The sequence below is a fragment of the Mustela erminea genome, chromosome X (genome assembly GCF_009829155.1).
Source record: "Mustela erminea isolate mMusErm1 chromosome X, mMusErm1.Pri, whole genome shotgun sequence".
Lineage (NCBI taxonomy): Eukaryota > Metazoa > Chordata > Mammalia > Carnivora > Mustelidae > Mustela > Mustela erminea.
In genome coordinates this window covers 46,529,156-46,538,812 of record NC_045635.1, presented here as the reverse complement: position 1 = coordinate 46,538,812, position 9,657 = coordinate 46,529,156, and positions in this window count along the sequence as shown.

The following is a 9,657-nucleotide window of genomic DNA, read 5'->3' as shown; positions in this document are numbered from 1 at the left end:
AAAACCTTAAAGTTTTTCACCATTGAGAAAGATATTCGCTGTGGGGTTTTCATAGATGGCTTTTATGATGTTGAGGTATGTTACCTCTATCCCTATAAGAAGGATAGTTTTACTCAAGAAAAGAGGCCATATATTGTCTAATGCTTCTTTTGCATCTCTAGAAAGGATCATATGGTTCTTGTCCTTCTTTTATTTATGTAGTCTATCACATTGATTGATTTGCAAATGCTGAACCATCCTTGCAGCCCTGGAATAAATCCCACCTGGTCATGGTGAATAATCCTTTTAATGCACTATTGTATCCTATTGGCTAGTATCTTGGGGAGAATTTTTGCATCCATATCTATCAGCAATATTGGTCTGTAATTATTCTCTTTGGTGGGGTCCTTGTCTGATTTTGGGGTCAGGGTAATGGGGGCTTCATAGAATGAGTTCAGAAGTTTTCCTTCCATTTTTATTCCTTTGGAAGAGCTCCAGAAGAATAGATAATAATTCTTCTTTAAATGTTTGGTAGAATTTCCCTGGGAAGCCATCCCTCTCTGGACTCTTGTTTGCTGGGATAATTTTTTAATTTTTTTTAAATTAACATACTATGTATTATTTGTTTCAGTGGTATAGGTCTGTGATTCATCAGTCTTACACAATTCATAATACTCACCGTGGCACATATGCTCCCCAATGTCCATCACCCAGCCACCCCATCCCTCACACCTGCCTCCCCTTCAGCAACCCTCAGTTTGTTTCCTGAGATTAAGAGTCTTTTATAGTTTGTCTCCCTCTCTGGTTTCATCTTGTTTCATTTTTCCCTCCCTTCCCCTATGATCCTCTGTCTTGTTTCTCAAGTTCCTTGTATCAGCGAGATCATATGATAATTGTCTTTCTCTGATTAACTTATTTTGCTTAGCATAATACCCTCCAGTTCCATTCACATCATTGCAAATGGCAAGATTTTGGGGTTTTTTGGATGGCTGCATAGTATTCCATTGTATATATACACCACATCTTCTTTATCCACTTATCTGTCAATGGAGATCTAGGCTCTTTCCATAGTTTGGCTTTTGTGGACATTGCTGCTATAAACATTTGGGTGTACATGCCCCTTCACATCACTACGTTTGTATCTTTAGGGTAAATACCTAGTAGTACAACTGCTAGGTTGTAGGATAGCTTTTCAACTTTTTGAGGTACCTCCATACTGTTTTCCAGAGAGAGTTTTTTGATTACTGTTTCAATATCCTTGATGGTTGTGGGTCTGTCCAAGTTTTCTATTTCTCATTTCAATTTTAGTAGTTTATATGATTCTAGCAATGCATCCATTTTTTCCAGATTGCCTAATTTGTTGGCATATGTTTTCTTATAATATGTTCTTATAATTGTTTGTATTTCTTTGGTGTTGGTTGTGAGCTCTCCTCTTCCATTAATTATTTTATTAATTTGGGTCCTTTCTCTCTCTCTCTCTCTCTCTCTTTTGACAAGTCTTGCTAAACAATTTTTTTTATATTAAATGAATTTTCCCTCAGCCACTCCTCCTTTAGGAACTCAGGAATGAGCTCAGAGTCAGCACTCCAAATGATCTTAATATGTCAAATGTTCTGTTCATAGGGGATGTGACCACCACAAAGAATTCCTCAAATCCTGCAGGACCCATCAATTTTATTCCTTCAGACTCCGTGATCAATTGACTACAGTCAGTGATCTATAACATCAAGCCTTTCTTACTACCATCTTGACCTTGATGTCCATTATGGTCACCACACTCCCATTACCTGTGATGGTTAAGTGCTATTACCTGATCACTGCCATTGAGGTATTTCCACATCCTCATCAAGACCAGGGTTTCCAATTCAGCTTCAGTGTCTCCTCAAAGAATTCCATGCCAGTTGAGAACATCTGATAAAGCATCATTAAAATATGCTTCCATTTTCTTCACCAGCATATTCTCAAATTGTGGAGAGTGACTCTATATTCACACTCAGGTGACATAGTCAGGAGGTGGGTTGACATACATGATGGTTCCCGTCCAGTTTTTCCCAACATTTTTAGCACATTTTCCATACAACACACCAAGGGATTTCTGCTATTTCATGTTGTTTTAGAGAGAATGAGGAATGGATCTAGTTCATGTTAACAATCCCTGAAAACTCATAGAGCCACATGTAGTTGTTAAAGCTGCAGATTTTTACATTTTTTAAATTATTTTTTAATTTCAATTTTAGTTAACGTACAGTGCAATATTGGTTTCTGGAGTAGAATTCAGTGATTCATCACTTACACACGACACCCAGTGCTCATCACAAGTTCCTCTTTATACCCATCACCCATCTACCCCATCCCCCTCCCACCTCCCTCCATCAACCCTCAGTTTGTTCACCATTGTTAAAAGTTGCTTATGGTTTGTCTCTCTCTTCCCCTCCCCCATTCCCCTATGTTCCTCTGTCTTCTTTCTTAAATTCTACATATGCATGAGATCATATGGTGGGATTTGTCTTCTCTGATAATCTTATTTCTCTGATCGTCTTCTCTGACTGTCTTATTTCACTTAGCATAATACATTCTAGTTACACCCTTGTCATTGCAAATGGCAAGATTTCATTCTTTTTGATGGCTGAGTTAACATTCTGTTATATATAGATAGATATAATAAGATCAATATTCTGTTATATATATACAATATATATTATATATACCTCATATTATAATTATATTATGTTATTATATTATATTATTATAATGTCATTATATATATTATATATATCATATATAATTAATTTTTATTTTTAATAAACATATATTTTTATCCCCAGGGGTACAGGTCTGTGAATCACCAGGTTTACACACTTCACAGCACTCACCAAAGCACATACCCTCCCCAATGTCCATAATCCCACCCCCTTCTCCCAAACCCCCTCCCCCCAGCAACCCTCAGTTTGTTTTGTGAGATTAAGAGTCACTTATGGTTTGTCTCCCTCCCAATCCCATCTTGTTTCATTGATTCTTCTCCTACCCACTTAAGCCCCCATGTTGCATCACCACTTCCTCATATCAGGGAGATCATATGATAGTTGTCTTTCTCTGCTTGACTTATTTCGCTAAGCATGATACGCTCTAGTTCCATCCATGTTGTCGCAAATGGCAAGATTTCATTTCTTTTGATGGCTGCATAGTATTCCATTGTGTATATATACCATATCTTCTTGATCCATTCATCTGTTGATGGACATCTAGGTTCTTTCCATAGTTTGGCTATTGTGGACATTGCTGCTATAAACATTCAGGTGCACGTGCCCCTTTGGATCACTACGTTTGTATCTTTAGGGTAAATACCCAATAGTGTGATTGCTGGGTCATAGGGCAGTTCTATTTTCAACATTTTGAGGAACCTCCATGCTGTTTTCCAGAGTGGCTGCACCAGCTTGCATTCCCACCAACAGTGGAGGAGGGTTCCCCTTTCTCCGCATCCTCGCCAGCATCTGTCATTTCCTGACTTGTTGATTTTAGCCATTCTGACTGGTGTGAGGTGATATCTCATTGTGGTTTTGATTTGTATTTCCCTGATGTCGAGTGATATGGAGCACTTTTTCATGTGTCTGTTGGCCATCTGGATGTCTTCTTTGCAGAAATGTCTGTTCATGTCCTCTGCCCATTTCTTGATTGGATTATTTGTTCTTTGGGTGTTGAGTTTGCTAAGTTCTTTATTGATTTTGGACACTAGTCCTTTATCTGATATGTCATTTGCAAATATCTTCTCCCATTCTGTCAGTTGTCTTTTGATTTTGTTAACTGTTTCCTTTGCTGTGCAAAAGCTTTTGATCTTGATGAAAACAGCATGGAGGTTCCTCAAAATGTTGAAAATAGAACTGCCCTATGACCCAGCAATTGCACTACTGGGTATTTACCCTAAAGATACAAATGTAGTGATCTAAAGGGGCACGTGCACCCGAATGTTTATAGCAGCAGTGTCCACAATAGCCAAACTATGGAAAGAACCTAGATGTCCATCAACAGATGAATGGATCAAGAAGATGTGGTATATATACACAATGGCATACTATGCAGCCATCAAAAGAAATGAAATCTTGCCATTTGCGACAACATGGATGGAACTAGAGCATATCATGCTTAGCGAAATAAGTCAAGCAGAGAAAGACAACTATCATATGATCTCCCTGATATGAGGAATGGTGATGCAACATGGAGGCTTAAGTGGGTAGAAGAAGAATCAATGAAACAAGATGGGATTGGGAGGGAGACAAACCATAAGTGACTCTTAATCTCACAAAACAAACTGAGGGTTGCTGGGGGGAGGGGGATTGGGAGAAGGGGGTGGGATTATGGACATTGGGGAGGGTATGTGCTTTGGTGAGTGCTGTGAAGTGTGTAAACCTGGTGATTCACAGACCTGTACCCCTGGGGATAAAAATATATGTTTATAAAAAATAAAAAGTTAAAAAAAAAAAGAAACAAGAGCATTGAATGACACCTCATAGATATATATAGAACTTCCACCCTAAAACAACAGAATACTCATTCTTCTCAAGTGCACATGCAACCTTCTCCAGAATAGACCACATACTGGGTCACAAATCAGGACTCAACCCATACCAAAAGACTGAGATTATTCCCTGCATATTCCCAGATCACAATGCTTTGAAACTGGAGCTCAATGACAAGGAAAATTTCCGAAGGAACTCAAACACCTGGAAGCTAAAGACCACCTTGCTTAAGAATGCTTAGATCAACAGGAGATCAAAGAAGAACTGAAACAATTCATAGAAACCAATGAGAATGAAGACACTTCAGTCCAAAACCTATGGGGTACGGCAAAGGCGGTCCTAAGGGGGAAATACATAGCCATCCAAGCCTCTCTCAAAAAATTGAAAAATCCAGAACACAGCAGCTGTCTCTACACCTTAAAGAACTGGAGAATCAACAAAAAATCAAACCAACTCCACACATAAGAAGGGAAATAATCAAGATTAGAGCTGAGATCTATGAGGTAGAAACCAGAGATACAATAGAACGTATCAATGAAACTAGAAGCTGTTTTTTTGAAAGAATCGTAGGCTGTCTTTTAGTTTTTTTTTTTTATTTGACAGACAGAGATCACAAGTAGAGAGAGAAGCAGGCAGAGAGAGAGGAAGGGAAGCAGGCTCCCTGCTGAGCAGAGAGCCCAATGTGGGACTCGATCCCAGGACCCTGAGATCATGACCTGAGCTGAAGGCAGCGGCTTAACCCACTGAGCCACCCAGGCGCCCTGTCTTTTAGTTTTGTTCACTGTTTCCTTCATTGTGCAGAAGCTTTTTATCTTGATGAGGTCCCAATCATTCATTTTTACTTTTGTTTCTCTTGCTTCCTGTGACATGTCTAGTAAGAAGTTGCTACAGCCAAGGTCAAAGAGGTTATTTCCAGTGTTCTCCTCTAGGATTTTGATGATTTCCTGTCTCACATCTAGGTCTTTCATCCATTATGAGTTTATTTTTGTGTATGGTGTAAGAAAGTGGTCCAGTTTCATTCTTCTGTATATCACCATCCAATTTTCTCAGCACCATTTATTGAGGAGACTGTCTTTTTTCTATTGGATATTTCTTTCTGCTCTGTCAAAGATTAGTTGACCATAGAGTTGTGGGCCCATTTATGGGTTCCACTGACTTATGTGTTCGTTTTTGTGCCAGTACTATACTGTCTCAATGCTGAGCTTTGTAATATAGCTTGAAATCCAGAATTGTGATGCCTCCACTTTTGGTTTTCTTTTTCAACATTGCTTTGGCTATTCAGGGTCTTTTCTGGTTCCATACAAATTTTCGAATTGTTTGTTCTAGCTCTGTGAAAAATGCTGGTGTTGTTTTGAAAGAGATTGGATTGAATGTATAGATTACTTTGAGTAGTAGAGATATTTTAAAAATATTTGCTCTGAAAAACAATCTGAGGGTTTTGAAGGGACGGGGGTGGGAGGTTGGGGTACCAGGTGGTGGGTATTATAGAGGGCACGGATCGCATGGAGCACGGGGTGTGGTGCAAAAATAATGAATACTGTTATGCTGGAAATAAAAAAATAAAAAAAAAATATTTGCTCTTCCAATCCATGAGTATAGAATATTTTTCCATTTCTTTGAGCTTCTTCAATTTCTTTCACAAGTGTTCTATAGTTTTTGGAGTACAAATCTTTTACCTCTTTGTTTAGGTTTATTCTTAGGTATCTTATGGCTTGGGGGGGGCAACTGCAAATGGTATTGATTCCCTGATTTCTCTCTTTGCTGCTTCATCATTGGCATATAGTAATGCAACAGGTTGATTGATGTATTTTACATCCTGCAACTTTGCTGAATTCTTCTATTAGGTTTAGCAAATTTTTGGTGGAGTCTGTCAGGTTTTCTACACAGAGTGTCATGTTATCTGTAAGAAGTGAAACTTTGACTTCTTCCTTACCAATTTGGATGCCTTTTATTTCTTTTTGTTGTCCAGCTGCTGAGGCCAAGACTTTCAGTACTATGTTAAGCAGTAATGGTGAGAGTGGACATCCTTGTCTTGTTCCTGACCATAGGGGAGTGGCCTCAGTTTTTTCCCCATTGAGAATGATATTAGCTGTGAGTCTTTTGTATATAGCCTTTATGATGTTAAGGTATGTTCCATCTATCCCTACTTTATTGAGGGTTTTTATCAAGAAAGGATGCTGTATTTTGTCAAATGATTTTCTGCATCCATGAAGAGGATCATATGGTTCTTATCCTTTCTCTCATTAATGTTGTGTGTTGCACTGATTGACTGGTAGATATTGAGCCACCTCTGCAGCCTGGGGATAAATCCCACTTTATCATGGTGAATAATCCTTTCAATGTACTGTTGAATTTGATTTGCTAGTATTTTTTTGAGGATTTCTGTATCTATGTTCATCAGGGATATTGGCCTGAAATTCTTCTTTTTATTTTTTATTATGTTCAATTAACCAACATATAGTACATCATTAGTTTTTGATGTAGTGTTCAACGATTCATTAGTTGCATATCACACCCAGTGCTCATCATATCACATGCCTTCCTTACTACTCATCACTCTGTTACCCCATCCCCACACCTCCCTCCCTTCTGTAACCCTAAGTTTGTTTTCCAGAGTCCAGAGTCTCTCATGGTTTGTCTCTCTCTGATTTCTTCCCAGCTTTCTCTCCCTTCCCCTGTGATCCTCTGCACTATTCCTTATATACCACATATGAGTGAAACCATATGATAATTTTCTTTCTCTTCTTGACTTATTTCACTTAACATAGTCCCCTCCAGTTCCAGCTATGTCAGTGCAAGTGGTAGGTATTCATCCCTTCTGATGACTAATATTCCATTGTATACAGACCACATCTTTACTTGTTCATCTGTTAAAGGATTGGCTATTGTAGATATTGTTGCTATGAACATTGGGGTGCTTGTGCCCCTTCTTTTCACTACATCTGTATCTTTGTAATTCTCCTTTTTAGTGGGATTTTGTCTGGTTTTGGAATCAAGGTAATGTTGGCCTCATAGAATGAGTTTCAATGTTTTCCATCCATTTTATTTTTTGAAACAGTTTGAGAAGAATAAGTATGAATTCCTCTTTAAATGTCTGGTAGAGGGGAAATCTGGATTGCTCAGTCAGTTAAATGTCTGCCTTCAGCTCAGTTCATCTTCTTGGGGTCCTGGGATCAAGCAAATTGTAGGTTGCTGGAAGGGAGATGGGTGGTGTGATGGGGTAATTGGGTGATGGACATTAAGGAGGGCACATGATGTAATAAGCACTGGGTGTTATAAGCCACTGATGAATTACTAAACTCTACATCTGAAACTAATGGGCTATATGTTGCCTAATTGAATTTAAATTTAAAAGAAGAAAAAAATAAATGTCTGCAAGGGAAAGGAGGGAAAATTGAATGAGAAGAAATCAGAGAGGAAACAAACCATGAGAGACTCTGGGCCCTGGGAAACAAACTGAGGGTTATAGAATGGAGGGGGTGGAGGGATGAGGTAACCAGGTGAGGGGTATTAAAGAGGACATGTGTTGTGATGAGCACTAGGTATTATATGCAACCAATGAATCATTGAACACTACATTAAAAAGTTATGATGTACTTTAAAAAGAAAGAGAAGTATTTGGTAGAGTTTACATGTGGGAAAAAAAATGCAAATTCCAGAAAATTAAAAAAAAAAAAAACCACCAAAGTGCACGTTTCAATAGGGTAGAAGATCCCAGCACAAAGTGTGGAGGACTATAGGAGAAGGGAGGGAAAACTGAATGGGAAGAAGTCAGAGAGGGAGACAAACCATGAAAGACTCTGGACTTTGGGAACCAAACTGAGGGTTACAGAAGGGAGGAGGCTGTGGAGATGGGATAACCAGATGATGGGTATTAAGGAGGGCTAATAGAACATAATAATAATTGTTTTTTTAAAAAGTGTTCCCCAGTCCCCAGATAGGCAACCATCTTCAGGCCATGGACTTCACCCAACTTCAGGGTCAGCCTTATTTCTAAATCTTCTTTTGACTGGAGCATCCTCTGCACAACCCAAGGAACCCCATCTAAGTGTCTGTCAGAACTGGTTTTCAAGGGGCCCATGGGTGGCTCAGTCATTAAGTGTCAGGTTACTGGGATCAAGCCCCACACTGGGCTCTCTGCTCAGCAGGAAGCCTGCTTCTCTCTCTCCCACTTCCCCTGCTTGTGTTCCCTCTCTTGCTGTGTCTCTCTGTCAAATAAATAAATAAAATCTTAAAAAAAAAACCCTGGTATTCAATGGAAGGGGCAGTGAGTGCTCCCTGGTTATAGATCTCCTCATTGTCTCAGCTCTGACTGGGCCCCAAGTGGTTGCTATGTAAATTAAATCACCTTGTGCTGCAAAAAAAGTGCCCCCCAATCCCCTTGGACACACATGTTTGAGAAAATGCTTTGAAGTTTGGTAAATAGAAGCATGTGTATCATTTTATGGACTTGGGGCACAGAAAAAAAGAAAAAATGGTTATTTTCTTTGTCAGCAACACCATAGGCACAGTTTCTGGTGGCAATTAAGAGCCTGGATGTGAATGCTAGTCTCCTTTTAGAATCTGTATGGACGAAAAATTACTCACCCTCACTTTTTTTTCACTGATAAAATGGGAGAGGTAATAACACCTTCCTGATTGGACTATTATGAGTATAAAAATGAAGGACTATAAGGAGGAGAGCTGGGATCCTGGCAGACTGTTAAGCCATCAGTAAATGTTAGGGCTTATTATTCCTTTATATTTAAATAAGTATCTGGTAGAGTTCCCCTAGGAAGTCATCTGGCCCAGGACTTTCTTTGTTGGGAGATTTTTGTTTACTAATTATGGGTCTGTTCAAATTTTTTATTTCCTCCCACTTCAGTTTTGGTAGTTTGTAAGTTTCTAGGAATTTATCCATTTCTTCTAGACTGCCCAGTTTGTTGGCATATAATTTTTCATGGTGTTCTCTTATAATTATTTGTATTTCTGTGGTGTTGGTTGTGATCTTTCCTTGTTCATTCGTGATTTTATCTATTTTTGTCCTTTCTCTTTTCTTTTTCATAAATCTTATTAAGAGTTTATCAATTTTATTAATTCTTTTGAAGATCCAGCTCTTAATTTCACTAACCTATTCTACTGGGTTTTTTGTTTGTTTTTTTTCTATATAATTTATTTCTGCTCT